The sequence below is a fragment of the Capsicum annuum genome, unplaced genomic scaffold, assembly GCF_002878395.1.
Source record: "Capsicum annuum cultivar UCD-10X-F1 unplaced genomic scaffold, UCD10Xv1.1 ctg995, whole genome shotgun sequence".
NCBI classification, from domain to species: Eukaryota; Viridiplantae; Streptophyta; class Magnoliopsida; order Solanales; family Solanaceae; genus Capsicum; species Capsicum annuum.
Window position 1 is genome coordinate 3,325,489 of NW_025896043.1, and position 16,712 is coordinate 3,342,200.

A 16,712-nucleotide genomic window follows, 5' to 3' on the forward strand; every position below is an offset into this window, starting at 1 on the left:
ATCTGACATTTCTTTGTGCGAGAACCTTGCAAATCTAATGATGGGAGAAATTAAAATGATCCTCATAGGAGAACTCACGTTCTTCTTGAGGTTATGGATCAAGTAAATCTCTATGGGTTCTTTTATCAGCTAATCTAAGTACACTAGAGAGCTTATAAAAAATATGGAATGAAAAAAGGAAAGGCTTTCAGAACTTTAATGAGCCCTTCAGCAAACCTAGATTCTGATACATCAAAAAATAATGTTGATGAAAAGACGTGCAGAGGAATTATTGGGTCTTTGATCTACTTAACTGAAAGTCAAATAGAAATCATGTTCATCATGTGTAAATGCCCAAGGTTTCAGTCGACTCCCAAAGAGTCCCACTTGACTACTGTCAAAAGAATTATTTGCTATCTTATTTGAACATAAAAAATTAGATATTGGTAGCCTCACTCCTCAAACTCTGACTTAGTTGGCTACTTAGATGCTAATTTTGTAGGTGATAAAAGTGATAGAAAGAGCACTACTAGAACATGTTGGATTCTTGGTTATGCCCTAATTTCATGTCATAGCAAGAAACAAAATTCAGTTGCTCTATCAACTACCAAAGCTGAATACATAGCCATTGGTAATTGTGGTACTCAAATTTTATAAATTATGCATCAATTACTTGATCTTGAGTTATCATTAGAGTCAGTGCCTATTATGTTAGACAATACTAGTGCAATTGATTTGTCAAAATACATGGTGTATCATTCTAGGGACAAGCACATAAATATTAAGCATCATTTAATTCGTGATCATGTAGAAAGTGGAGATTTTTCCTTACAATTTGTTAATCCTAAAAATCATCTTTCTGATATTTTTAAAAAACCCTTACTAGAAGAAATATTTTCTTTTTTAAGGAAAAAACTCGGTATATCATGCATTGATGGAATTTAATTGCATAAACCCTTTTACTTTGGTAAAAAATCTTTTTTACAAAATTCTATCCATAATATCACCCTCTGACTCCGTACCTTTTCCTTTCTTATACACCCTTTATATGCCTCATTTTCTCTTCCTAATTAATTACTGTCCTTTACCCTTTCAATTCCCAAAACTTCGTCATCCCTTCATCTTAAAAGTTACCTCGTTCACTTATATCTTTCAACTCCCGCCACTTCATCTTCCTCTTTCTCCTTTTATACCCCTCTCTCTTTCTATATTCCTTCTTTTAATGACCAAAACTCGATCATCTAAGAACCTCTCTAAAACCCTTCTATACTGCCTATCCAATAAACATAACATAGTTCTCATATCTGGGTTCTTTGAAGAAGAGTCCTTTCATTCCCACCAACAACTCTCAATAAAAAATGATCTGCTCCCAATCCCAACTCCTCAGTTAAGAAAAGACACCCCTCTCCTCTGGATTCTCTTCTACCATAGGACATTTATGAATTCTGAACCTTCTCACAATGAGAGAAATTTGTTACTCTCACAAATCACCCTATTGTGCCTGGGAGAATAATAAATCTCTCTAATTTAAAAGAATATCACTATAATATAAATTCCTTTTTTAAACTTCAATATCTGTAATACCCCACATGTTTCTAAGCTAGAAAGTGAATAAGTATTCCTACATATGACATCTCCTATCCTGTGATTCATAATTGAGCACATGACTTATAATGAATATCCTAGTGATAGGATAGCTTATGATGCATTAAGCATGTTCATATGAGTCAGTTAAGGTAATACAAGCTAAGAGTTTTTGAATCCATCAAGTTTTAGTGTTTGATTTTGTAAGGGTCATCTTAGAACGAGTATAACACAATGTTAATGTGGTATTTTAGCTGATTTAGACCCACCAAATGGTAGAGAATCGAATTATTGTTCCAACGATACCAATTTCGCCTTAATACAATACCCGAGCGAAAAGCTATGCCCATTTTCGTGAGAGACAGTAAGGATAGGCGATTGGTTAGATGCCACCCAACCCAAGAATAGGCGATTGGTTAGGCGCGGCCTAACCTAGCTTAGGCAACTACTTGGGCGCCACCTAAGTCAGTTCCAGGTGCCAAAAACACTCTGTTTTGAGTTATTTTAAGGGTAATTAAGTCTTTTAACACTCCTTACACGTCCCTAAACTTAACCCTAAAAAATATATAGCTTCTAATCATTTTACAACCCTATTATCATCTCAAAGTTCATCATCCAAGATCACTAAAAGGCAAAAACAACTAGGGTTGCGTAACTAAGCTTGAAGATCCGATTTCAAGAAAATTCCTACGTCAATCATCAAGAATCTTCCTTCTAAGGTATGCGTGAGTTGATTAATGGATCCCTTTCATCCATAAAGCTCAAAAACCCTCTTTTTCATCATAAAGTATGATTTCTATATTGTTGGGTATTGATGATCATGTTGTTTATACTGGGTGATTCCCAAGATGGAATCTTTATATGTTTTTTTTGAATTTCGTGATATCATATGAGTTGAAAACATGTAAATTTGGTTGTTCATGATGTATAATTTAATGATTTCACCTATTCTTAAGATGTGCATGTAAGGTGTTTGATAAAATGCCTAAGAAACTATAAATCATGCAATATAGCTAAATTGTGACTACGTGAATGATTCATGATATGCCCTTACGTTCCACTGACTTCTATGTTGATAATGTTCCATATAAATGTTGTTGGAATGCGCATGAACTATTCTTATGAAATTATTCTATGTTTACTTGCAAATCCTACTTATGAACAAGATATTTGATAACCATGCAATCCACATGAAACTACTTATGAACAAGATATATGATTACCATGCAATCCACATGAACTTCCATGCTATTGGTAAGTGTTGCCAATATGATTATGCAATGAACATGATACTAAGATTGTACAAGTACTTCCATGTGATATGAAATCCTTTCCATGCAATACATTGTTGATTACCATGCTTAGTATGAGATCCCTACTTATGATATTATAAATTATGGACTCTACTCTTATGATCAAGTCAGTCATTTGTGTCAGTTTCCTTCCATCAAGTCGTGGGGGTACTTGTTCCCAAAACTGTAGCTGTGCGCCTAGATCCATGTCATGTTTCACGATATCCGAACTCAAGCTATGATTGCATAGACTTCAGTCAGTCATGTTACTTAGAAAAACCTCATGATCTTAGTCAATTTGTTAGATATCAGTAATATTCCACCAATAAACAGAATTTAGTAAGATTAAGTCATGCACAGTCCATTATTCATGTCCAGTCCCTCCAGATGGGAGTAGAGGTTAGCACCGAGTGAACCCAAGGATGGGAACTCACCCGCCAGTTTAGGATGTGATTCTTATTAGTCATCCTTGTGTTCCAGAACTACATAACCATATTAGGTTGAGATATCTTAACCCATTAGATTAAGGTTGATAAGGTGGCTTAGCCCGTCAGTTTAGGGTTCCCACCATTCTCATGTACTACCCGCTAGGTAAGGGTCACTCACAAGCTGTACTTACCCGATGCATGGTATGGACACCCCTCCAGTTGGGGAAGAGATTGGACCCCAGCGTATCCATAACGGCATACATGGGGTATGTCGGTTAAACACTACTTCGTATAATTTTAGTATCAGTCTCAGTAAAAGAACTCAAGGCATTCTTCAGATTTCAGTATATACAAGACTGTCAGATACAGTCGTCTATGTTATCAGTTTCAGTATCAGTCATGACAGTTATCAGTAAACCATGTATTAGCTTACATGTCATGCTATCACGTATTCACGGTCCTAGTTTCTATATATTTGTGTTTGCACTTCCACGTTCATATTAGTCAGTCAGTGTTGTTGATACATGAAACCCTTTAAGTTCAGCCTACCTTTCTCGTATAGTCAGTACTTTAGTTTTACTGACACATTTGCACTATGGTTCTTTCTTTTCCAGTTACACCATAGGTTCCGAGACACAAGCTCCAGCCAAGCAGTAGCGGTAGCATTCTAGGCGCAGAGACACAGTGAGTCCTCATTGATTCAAGGACAATATGATTTGATTCATTTATTTATTTCTTCAATTCAGTTTTATGGAGTTAGTTGGAGACATGTTCCTTCAACTCCTTATTCAGATAGTTTAGAGGCTTTCAGATTTATGTTCAGATTAAGTTGTTTTGGGTATTTTCACCCACATGATTTTATTCAGTTGAACCTTATGGCCTTACAGTTCTATATATTCCGCATTATTATATCATGATTTGTAGTATAAAGGTACAGATATCAGTTATGGGTTAGCTTGTGGTCCCTCGGGGTCATGAGCACCGTGTAGCATTCCAGTTTAGCAAATTGGGGTGTTACAAACTTTGTATTAGAGCCTAAGGTTCAATAGAGTCCTAGGTTGTCTGAAAGCTGCATCTAGTAGAGTCTTGTACATGGGTGTGTTGCGTGCCATATTTATGTGTGGGAGGCTATAAGATGTTTTAGGAACAGTTCCCTTTCTTCATTATTCATGTCATGCTAGTGAGCATAATCACAAGTTAAACTCTCAGTCTAATCCATTCTTTTCTTATTCTAGACCATGGCCCCAAAGAGAAGAAACCAGCCAGCTCCTTAGCCCAAAGATCCTTTGGGCAAACATATTTCCCATGCGGATTTAGCCGTATTTACCACACTTTCTCAGTCCATGGCTGCACAGACTGAATGGAAACCAGTCATTTTGGCCAATCCTGTGGCCAATCTCAAAGAATCTAGGGTTCAGGACTTCACCCGGATAAACCCTCTATCTTTCCATGGGTCTAAGTTTGATGAGGACCCTCAGGAGTTCATTGACCATGTCCAGAAGGTCATTGATATTATGGGTGTTACTGCTATTGAGAGCGCTTATGATTGGTATAAACAGTGGAAGTATAAGAGGTTAGATAATACAGGCCCTATCGAGTGGGAGGAATTTGTCACAGCCTTCTTAGACAGATTCTTTTCCCAAGAGTTGAGGAAAGCCAAAGTTCTTGAGTTCATCAACCTCAGGCAGGGGAATATGATGGTTATAGAGTATTGTCTTAGATTTACTCAGCTATCCAGGTATTCTCCTTATGTGGTTGCAGACAATAGAGCTAAGATGAGCAAGTTCATGTCAGGGGTCAACGATAGCGTGGCAAATGAGTGTAGGTCTATGATACTGATCGGTGATATGACCTTAGCCAGACTCATGACCCATGCCCAGCAAGTAGAAGAGCAGAAGTTTAAGACTAGGGAGAGGCAGAACAAGAGAGCAAGGTTAGGTATTTTCAACTTTGCTCACCCCAAGTCAGATGGAGGAAACCATTCACAGTTTTGCTCCAAGTCATCCATTCTAGCTCCTTCCTCTACCAGCGCTCTAGTGCCAAAGTTCAGAGATGGCAACAGAGACAAAGCGCTAGGCTCTAAATCTTAGGGCAGTGTTAGTAGTGCCCGAACGAATCCCCTTTGTCAGAATTATGGTAAGAACCACAAGGGCATTTGTAGAGCCGGTAGTGATGTCTGTTTTAGTTGTGGCAAGCTAGGCTATAGGATTAGGGAGTGTCTGCAATCAAGTCTTTAGGGTAAGCAAAATCAGTCTACAGCTCAGTCCAGTCGCCTGAACCAACAAGATGCCATTTCCAGTGCTACCAGTAGGCAATGCCCAAACAGACTCTATTCTCTTCAGTCCCCGCAGGATCAGGAAAATTCTCCTGATGTCATTACTGGTACGTTACAGATTTTCCATGTTCATGTTTATTCTTTGCTAAACCCAGGTGCATCTTTGTCTGTTGTTACTCCATACATAGCAGGCGATTTCAAAATCAGTTCCAAAGTCCTAGCAAAGCCCTTCTCAGTCTCTACCCCAGTGGGTAAAACCATCATAGCCCGGCGGGTATACAGGAACTGCCCGATTATGATATCTCATAAATCTACGTCAGCAGATTTAATGGAGTTAGAGATGACTGATTTTGATGTCATTCTCGTCATGGATTGGCTTCATTTCTGCTAAGCCACAATCAACTACAGAAATAGGATAGTTCAGTTTTAATTCCCGAATAAGCTCGTGCTAGGGTAGAAGGGTAGCATTTCAGCGTTCAGGGGTCAACTTGTTTCCTACCTTCAGGAAAGAAAAATGATTTCTAAGGGATGTTTGTATTATATCATGCATGTTAAAGATTCCAGTTCTGAATCTTCCAGCCTCGAAACAGTCCCTATTGTTAATGAATACTCAGAGGTCTTTCCCGAAGATCTTCAAGGCATTCCTCCCGAAAGGGAAATAGACTTCGGTATAGACCTTCTTTCGGATACTCAACATATTTCTATTCTGCCATACAGAATGGCACAGCAGAACTCAAGAAACTGAAAGATCAATTGAATGATATCTTAGATAAGGGATTCATCAGACCCAGTGTTTCCTCATAGAGTGCACCAGTATTTTTCATGCGCAAGGAAGACGGTTCTCTCAGGATGTGTATTGATTACCGTTAACTCAACAAGGTCACGGTCAAGAACAAATATCTTCTTCAAAGGATTGATGATCTATTCGACCAAATTTAGGGTGCCAGTTACTTCTCCAAGATAGACCTCAAATCAGGCTATCATTAGCTCAGAGTTAGAGAATGTGACATTTCGAAGACAACTTTTCATACTCGATATGGTCACTTTGAATTTTTAGTCATGTCCTTTGGTCTTACCAATGCCCCTGCATCTTTTATGGATTTGATAAACCATGTGTTTAAGCAGTACTTGGACATGTTTGTCATAGTCTTCATAGATGATAGTCTGGTCTATTCTTGCATAGAGCGTGATCATGCAGACTATCTTAGGATTGTTCTTCAGACTCTCAGGGATCACCAGCTATTCGCTAAGTTCAACAAGTGCAAATTTTGGCTAAGATCAGTAGCATTCCATGGACATATTGTTCCTGGTGATGGCATTAGAGTAGATCCTCAGAAAACTGAGGCTATAAGAAACTGGCACAGACCCATATCTCCATTACATATTAGGAGTTTCTAGGGTATGGCTAGCTATTATAGATGGTTTGTCGAGGGATTTTCTTTTATTGCATATCTCATGCCCAGATTGACTCAAAAGAAGATTATATTTCACTGGTCAGATTCATGCGAGAAGAGCTTTCAAGAGTTGTAGACTCGACTTACCTCCGCTCCAGTTCTAGCTATTCCATCTAGTTTAGATGATTTTGTAGTCTATTGTGATGCATCCAGAGTGGGTTTAGGTTATGTCCTCATACAGCATGGTAAGGTCATAGCCTACGCCTCAAGAAAGTTAAAGCCACATGAAAAGAATTACCCTACTCATGATCTTAAGTTAGCAGCCGTAGTTTTTGCCTTGAAGATTTGGAGGCATTATCTCTATGTAGTTCATGTATATGTCTTCACAGACCATAAAAGCCTCCAATATGTCTTTTCCCAGAAAGATCTCAATCTTTGCCAGAGAAGGTGGCTAGAGCTCTTCAAGGATTACGACATAAGTGTTCTTTATCATCCGGGCAAGGCCAATGTTGTGGCCGATGCTCTTAGTCAACTTTCCATGGGTAGTATTTCTCACATTGAGGATAGTAAGAAAAACATGGCTCAGGAGATCCATTATCTTGCCAGACTAGGCATTTGCTTAGTCGATTCTTCAGAGGGTGGTGTATATATTCATAATAGTTCAAATTCATCTCTAGTTTCTGAGGTGAAAGAGAAACAAGACAGGGATCCTGGCCTTGTCAGGCTTAAAGAGTCAGTTAAGAATTAGAAAGTTGAGGTTTTCTCCCAAGGGGGAGATGGTGTTATTTGTTGTCAGGGTCGTCTATCTGTTCCAGGTGTAGATGAATTGAGGCAGCAAATAATTGCAAAAGCGCATGGTGCGCGATACACTATTCATCCAGGGGCCACTAAGATTCACCGCGACATACGGGAGATCTATTGGTGGAGTGGGATGAAGAGAGATGTTTCAAAGTTTGTAGCTAAGTGCTCTACATATCAGTAGGTTAAGATAGAGCATCAGAAACCTATTGGTTCTATGCAAGAGTTCACCATTCCTACTTAGAAGTGGGAAGAAGTTAACATGGACTTCGCGACGGGTTTGACCAGAACTCATCATCATCATGATTCAGTCTAAGTCATTATAGATAGAATGACCAAGTCAGCTCATTTCCTTCCTATTCGTACTTCTTATTCCGCTGAGGAATATGCCAAACTCTATATCAGGGAGTTAGTCAGTTTACACGGTGTTCCGCTATCTATCATCTCAGACAGAGGTACCCATTTCACTTTTCACTTTTGGAAAGCATGCCAAAAGGGTTTCGATACCCAAGTTTATCTCAGTACAACATTTTATGCTCAGAAAGATGGTCAAGAAGAGAGGACCATTCAGACTCTTGAAGATATGCTAAGGGCTTGAGCAATTGACTTCACGGGAAGTTGGGACGAGCACTTGACTTTGATTGAGTTTGCATACAACAATAGCTATCATTATAGTATTCAGATGGCTCTATTCAAAGCTCTCTATGGTAGGAGATGCAGATCTCTGATTGGTTGGTTTGAAGTTAGTGAGGCCTCAATCATAGGTCTTGACTTAGTATTCGACACCTTAGATAAAGTTCAATTGATCAAAGAGAGACTCTGGGCTGCTTAGAGCCGACAGAAGTCCTATGCAGATGTTCGTAGAAAGGATCTTGAGTTCGAGTTTAATGACTATGTCTATCTTAAGATCTCTCCCATGAAGGGAGTGAAGAGGTTTGGTAAGAAAGGGAAACTAAGTCCCCGGTATATCGGTCCCTTCAGAATTCTTTGTCGCTTTGATAAGGTAGCTTATGAGCTTGAGTTGCCTTCAGATCTAGCCTCAGTCTATCCATTCTTCCATGTGTCTTTGCTAAAGAAGTGCATAGAAGACCCTGCAGTTGTTGTCCGTATTCAGAGCATCGACATTCAGAACAGTGTCTCCTATGAAGAGATTTAAGTCGAAATCTTAGATTGTCAGACTCGTAGATTGAGGAACAAAGAAATCCCTGTAGTCAAGTTTCTTTGGCAAAATCAGTCTCATAAGGGAGCTACTTTGGAAGCAGAAGTAGATATACATACCAAGTATCCTCACCACTTCCCCGCCAATTCAGATCAAGCTCAAGGTAACAGTTTTCCTTAATCTTAGTTAGTTTCACGATCATGTTTCCAGTATAAACTTGGTACCTATTAACTGTTTTATACTCAGTCATGCATTTATGTGTCAGTAGTCCGTGCATCAGATATGCACGAGTTCAGTATGTTTAGCATGTCAGTCATGATATCAAGTTTCAGTTCTTCATGTTCACTTTAGGTTCTATTGTCGTGTATCCTTTCTCAGTAAATTCTCATTCGATGACGAATGTTCCTAAGAGGGAGATATTGTAATACCCTGCATGTTTCTAAGATAGGATGTGAATAAGTATTCCAATGTATGAAATATCCTATCCTATTATTCATACATGAGTACATGACTTACAATGAATATCCTAGTGATAGGATAGCTTATGATGCATTAAGCATGTTCATTTGAGTCACTTAAGGTAATACAAGCTAAGAGTTTTTGAATCCATTAAGTTTAAGCGTTGGATTTTGCAAGGGTCATTTTTTAACGAGTATAACCCTATGATAATGTGGTATTTTGGCTGATTTAGACCTACCAAATTGTACAGAATCAAATTAGCTTTCCAACGATACCAGTTTTGCCTTAATCCAATACCCGAGTGAAAAGTTATGACCATTTTCGTGAGAGACAGTAAGGATAGACGATTGGTTAGGCGCCGCCCAACTCAAGCATAGGTGATTGGTTAGGCGCGGCCTAACCTAGCTTAGGCATTCACTTGGGCGCCGCCTAAGTCAGTTCCAGGTGCCAAAAACACTCCGTTTTGAGTTATTTTAAGGGTAATTAAGCCTTTTAACACTCCTTAAACGTCCCTTAACTTAACTCTACGAAATATATAGCTTCTAAACATATTACAACCCTATTATCATCTCAAAGTTCATCATCCAAGATCGCTAAAAGAGAAAAACAACTAGGGTTGTGTAACTAAGCTTGAAGATCCGATTTCAAGAAAATTCCTCCGTCAATCATCAAGAATCTTTCTTCTAAGGTATGCGTGAGTTGATTTATGACCCCTTTCCTCCATAAATCTCAAAAACCTTATTTTTCATCATAATGTATGATTTCTATATAGTTGGGCATTGATGATCATGTTGTTGATATTGGGTGATTCCCTAGATGGAATCTTTATATGTTTTTCTTGAATTGCATGATATCATATGATTTGGAAACATGTAAATTTGGTTTTTCATGATGTATAATTTGATGATTTCACCTATGCTTAAGATGTGCATGTAAGGTGTTTGATAAAATGCCTAAGAAACTAGAAATCATGCAATATAGCTAAATTGTGACAAAGCGAAGTATTCATGATATGCCCTTACGTTCCAATGACTTCTATGTTTATAATGTGCCTTATAAATGTTGTTGGAATACTCATGAACTATTATTCTGAAATTATGCTATGTTTACTTGCAAATCCTACTAATGAACAAGATGTATGATAACCATGCAATCCATATGAACTTCCATGCTATTGGTATGGGTTGCCAATATGATTTTTCAATGAACATGATATTAAGATTGTGCAAGTACTTCCATGTGATATGAAATCCTTTCCATGCAATACATTGTTGATAACCATGCTTCGTATGAGATCCCTACTTATGATATTATAAATTATGGACTCTACTCTTATGATCAAGTTAGTCATGTGTGTCAGTTTCTTTCCATCGAGTCCTGGGGGTACTTGTACCTGAAAACTATAGCGGTGTGCCTAGATCCATGTCATGTTTCACGATATCCGAACTCAAGCTATGATTCCATAGACTTCAGTCAGTCATGTGACTTAAAAAAACCTCATGATCTAAGTTAATTGTCAGATATCAGTAATATTCCACCAGTCAATGGAATTCAGTAAGATAAAGTCATGCATAGTTCGTTATCCATGTCTAGTCCCTCCAGATGGGAGTAGAGGTTAGCACCGAGTGAACCCAAAGATGGGAACTCACCCGCCAGTTAAGGGTGTAATTCTTATTAGTCATCCTTGTGTTCCAAAACTACGTAGCCAGTGTAGGTTGAGACATCTTAACCCATCAGATTAGGGTTGATGAGGTGGCTTACCCCGTCAGTTTAGTGTTCCCACCGTTCTCATGTAGTACCCGATAGATAAGGGTCACTCACAGGCTGTCCTTACCCGATTCATGGTATGGACACCCCTCTAGTTAGGGCAGAGATTGGACCCCAGCTTAGCCATAATGGCACACATGGGGCATGTCGCTTAAACATTACTTCCCACAATTTTAGTATCAGTCTCAGTAAAAAAACTGAAGGCGTTCTTCAGATTTCAGTATATACAGGACTGTCAGATACAATCGTCTATGTTATCAGTTTTAGTATCAGTCATGACAGTTATCAGTAAACTATGTATTAGCTTACAGGTCATGCTATCACGTATTCACGGTCCCAGTTTCTATATATGTGTGTTTGCACTCCCACGTTCATATTAGTCATTCAGTGTTGTTCATACATGAAACCATTTATGTTTAGCCTACCTTTCTCGTATACTCAGTAATTTAGGTGTACTGACGCATTTGCACTATGGTTCTTTCTTTTCATATTACACCATAGGTTCTGAGACACGAGCTCCAGCCTAGTAGTAGCAGTAGCATTCTAGTCGTAGAGACACAGTGAGTCCTCATTGATTCGAGGACAATATGATTTGATTCATTTATTTATTTCTTCAGTTCAATTTTACGGAGTTAGTTGGAGACATGTTCCTTCAACTCCTTGTTCGGATAGTTTAGAGGCTTTAAGATTTATGTTCAGATTTACGTTTAGATTGAGTTGTTTTGGGTATTTTCAGCCACATGATTTTATTCAGTTGAACCTTATGACCTTACAATTCTATGTATTCCGCATTATTATATCAAGATTTGCAGTATACAGGTACAGATATAAGTCATGGGTTAGCTTGTGGTCCCTCGGGCTCATGAGCACCGTGTAGAATTCTGGTTTAGCGAATCGTGGTATTACAAACTTTGTATCAGAGCCTAAGGTTCAATAGAGTCCTAGGAAGTCTGAAACACGCATCTAGTAGAGTCTTGTACATGGGTGTGTTTCCTGCCACATTCATGTGCGGGAGGGTATAAGATGTTTTAGGAACTGTCCCCTTTCTTCATTATTCATGTCATGCTAGTGAGCATAATCACAAGTTAAACTCTCAGTCTAATCCATTCTTCTATTAGTCTAGACCATGGCCCCAAAGAGAAGAAACCAGCTAGCTCCTCAGACCGAAGATCCTTTGGGCAAACATGTTTCCCATGCAGAGTTTAGAGCCGCATTTACCATACTTGCTCAGTCCATGGTGTCACAGACTGAATGGACACCAGTCACTTTGGCCAATCCAGTGGCCAATCCCAAAGCAGCTAGGGTTCGGGACTTCACCCAGACTTAATGATCTATTAGACCAAATTCAGGGTTCCAGTTACTCTTCCAAGATAGACCTTCTATTAGGCTATCATCAACTCAGAGTTAGAGAATGTGACATTCCGAAGACAACTTTTTGTACTCAGTATGGTCACTTTGAATTTTTAGTCATGTCATTTGGTCTTACCAATTTCCCTGCATCTTTTATGGATTTGATGAACCATGTGTTCAAGAAGTACTTGGACATGTTTTTCATAGTCTTCATAGATGATATTGTGGTCTATTCTCGCATAGAGCGTGATCATGTAGTTCATCTTAGGATTGTTCTTCAGACACTCAGGGATTACCAGTTATTCGCTAAGTTTAGCAAGTGCAAATTTTAGCCAAGATCAGTAGCATTCCTTGGCCATATTGTTTCTGGTGATGGCATTAGAGTAGATCCTCAGAAAACCAAGGCTATAAGAAACTGGCGCAGACCCATATCTCCATCAGATATTAGGAGTTTCTTGGCTTTGGCTTGCTATTATAGATTGTTTTTTGAGGGATTTTCTTTTATTTCATCTCTCATGTACGGATTGACTCAAAAGAAGATTACGTTTCAGTGGTTAGATTCATGCGAGAAGAGCTTTCAAGAGTTGAAGACTCGGCTCACCTCTGCTCTAGTTCTAGCTATTCTAGATGGTTCAGATGGTTTTGTAGTCTATTGTGATGCATCCAGAGTAGGTTTAGGTTACTTCCTCATGCACCATGGTAAGGTCATAGTCTATGCCTCAAGACTGTTAAAGTCACATGAGAAGAATTATCTTACTCATGATCTGGAGTTAGCAGCTGTAGTTTTTGCCTTGAAGAGTTGGAGGCATTATCTCTATGGAGTTCATGTAGATGTCTTCACAGACCATAAAAGCCTCCAGTATGTCTTTTCCCCAAAAGATCTCAATCATCGCCAGAGAAGGTGGTTAGAGCTCTTAAAGGATTACGACATAATTGTTCTTTATCATCCGGGCAAGCCCAATGTTATGGCCGACGCTCTCAGTCGACTTTCCATGGGTAGTATTTCTCACGTTGAGGATGGTAAGAAAAATATAGCTCACGAGATCCATCAGCTTGGCAGACTAGGCGTTCGCTTAGTCGATTCTTCAGAGGGCGGTGTATGTGTTCATAATAGTTCAGAGTCATCTCTAGTTTCCAAGGTGAAAGAGAAACAAGACAGGGATCCTAGCCTTGTCAAGCTTAAAGAGTCAGTTCAGAATCAGAAAGTTGAGGTTTTCTCCCAAGGGGGAGATGGTGTTCTTCGTTGTCAGGGTCATCTATTTGGTCTAGGTGTAGATGAATTGAGGCACCGAATACTTGTAGAAGCGCATGGTGTGCGATACTCTATTCATCCAGGGGCCACTAAGATGTACCACAACATGCGGGAGATCTGTTAGTGGAGTTGGATGAAGAGAAATGTTGCAGAGTTTATGGCTAAGTGCTCTACATGTTAGCAGGTTAAGATAGAGCATCAGAAACCTAGTGGTTCCATGCAAGAGTTCACCATTCCAACTTGGAACTGGGAAAAAGTTAACCTGGACTTCGCGATGGGTTTGACTAGAACTCATCATCAGCATGATTCAGTCTGGGTCATTATAGATAGAATGACCAAGTCAACTTATTTCCTTCCTGTTTGTACTTCTTATTCCATCGAGGATTATGCCAAACTCTATATCAGGGATTTAGTCAGGTTATACGGTGTTCCACTGTCTATCATCCTAGACAGAGGTACCCAGTTTACTTCTCACTTTTGGAAAGCATTCCAAGATGGTTTTAGTACCAAAGTCCATCTCAGCACAACATTTTATCCTCAGAAAGATGGTCAAGAAGAGAAGACCATTCAGACTTGAAGATATGCTAAGGTCTTGAGCAATTGACTTCAAGGGAAGTTAGGACGACCACTTTCCCTTGATTGAGTTTGCATACAACAATAGCTATCATTCTAGTATTCAGATGGCTTCATTCAAAGCTCTCTATGGTAGGAGATACAGATCTCTGATCGGTTGGTTTGAAGTTAGTGAGGCCTCAATCATAGGTCCTGACTTAGTATTCGACGTCTTAGAGAAAGTTCAGTTGATTAGAGAGAGACTTTGGTCTACTTAGAGCCGACAGAAGTCCTATGCAGATGTTCGTAGAAAGGATCTCGAGTTTGAGGTCAATGACTATGTCTATCTTAAGATCTCTCCTATGAAGGGAGTGAAGAGGTTCGGCAAGAAAGGGAAACTAAGTCCCCGGTATGTCGGTCCCTTCAGAATTCTTTGTCCATTCGGCAAGGTAGCTTATGAGCTTGAGTTGCTTTCAGATCTAGCCTCAGTCCCTATTCAGAGCATCAACATTCAGAACAACGTCTCCTATGAAGAGATTCTAGTAAAAATCTTAGATTATCAAACTTGTAGATTGAGGAACAAAGAAGTCCCTCTAGTCAAGGTTCTTTGGTGAAATCAGTCTCATGAGGGAGCTACTTGGGAAGCAGAAGAAGATATGCATACCAAGTATCCTCACCTATTCCCCACCAATTCAAATCAAGCTCAAGATAACAGTTTTCCTTAATCTTATTCAGTTTTACAATCATGTTTCCAGTATAAACTTGGTACCCATTAACTGTTTCATACTCAGTCATGCATTCATGTGTCAGTTGTCCATGCATCAGATATGCACGAGTTCAGTATGTTTAGTAGTCAGTCATGAGATCAAGTTTGAGTTCTTCATGTTCAATTTAGGTTCTATTGTCTTGTATCCTTCTCAGTAAATTGTCATTCGATGACGAATATTCCCAAGGGGGAGATATTGTAATACCCTACATGTTTCTAAGCTAGGAAGTGAAATCTCCTATCCTGTAATTCATACTTGAGTACATGACTTACAATGAATATCCTAGTGATAGCATAGCTTATGATGAATTAAGCATGTTCATATGAGTCACTTAAGGTAATACAAGCTAAGAGTTTTTGAATCCATCAAGTTTAAGTGTTTGATTTTATAAGGGTCATCTTTGAATGAGTACAACTTGATGTTAATGTGGTATTTTGGTTGATTTAGACCTACCAAATTATAGAGAATCAAATTTTCTTTCCAACAATACAAATTTTGCCTTAATCCAATACCCGAACAAAAAGTTATGCCCATTTTTACGAGAGACAGTAAGGATAGACAATTGGTTAGGCGCCGCCCAACCCAAGCATAGGCGATTTGTTAGGAGCCGCCTAACCTAGCTTAGGCATTCACTTAGGCGCTGCCTAAGTTAGTTCCAGGTACCAAAAATACTCTGTTTTGAGTTATTTTAAGGGTAATCAAGTCTTTTAACACTCCTTCCAAGTCCCTAAACTTAACCCTAAAAAATATATAGCTTCTAAACATATTACAATCCTATTATAATCTCAAAGCTCATCATCCAAGAGCACTAAAAGAGAAAAACAACTAGGATTGCGTAACTAATCTTGAAGATCCAATTTCAAGGAAATTCCTCCGTCAATCATCAAGAATCTTCCTTCTAAGGTATGCGTGAGTTGATTTATGACCCCTTTCATCCATAAAGCTCAAAAACCCTCTTTTTCATCACAAAGCATGATTTCTATATTGTTGGTGTTGATGATCATGTTGTTGATATTGGGTGATTCCCTAGATGGAATCTTTATATGTTTTTCTTGAATTTCATGATATCATATGATTTGGAAACATGTAAATTTGGTTTTCGATGATGTATAATTTGATGATTTCACCTATGCTTAAGATGTGCATGTAAGGTGTTTGATAAAATTCCTAAGAAACTAGAAATCATGCAATATAGCTAAATTGTAATAAAGTGAAGGATTCATGATATGCCCTTACGTTCCAATGACTTCTATGTTTATAATGTGCCTTATAAATGTTGTTGGAATACTCATGAACTGTTATTCTGAAATTATGCTATGTTTACTTGCAAATCCTACTAATGAACAAGATGTATGATAACCATGCAATCCACATGAACTTCCATGCTATTGGTATGTGTTGCCAATATGATTTTTCAATGAACATGATATTAAGATTGTGCAAGTACTTCCATGTGATATGAAATCCTTGCCATGCAATACATTGTTGATAACCATGCTTAGTATGAGATCCCTACTTATGATATTATAAATTATGGACTCTACTCTTATGATCAAGTTAGTCATGTGTGTCAGTTTCTTTCCATCGAGTCCTGGGGGTACTTGTACCTGAAAACTATAGCGGTGTGCCTAGATCCATGTCATGTTTCACGATATC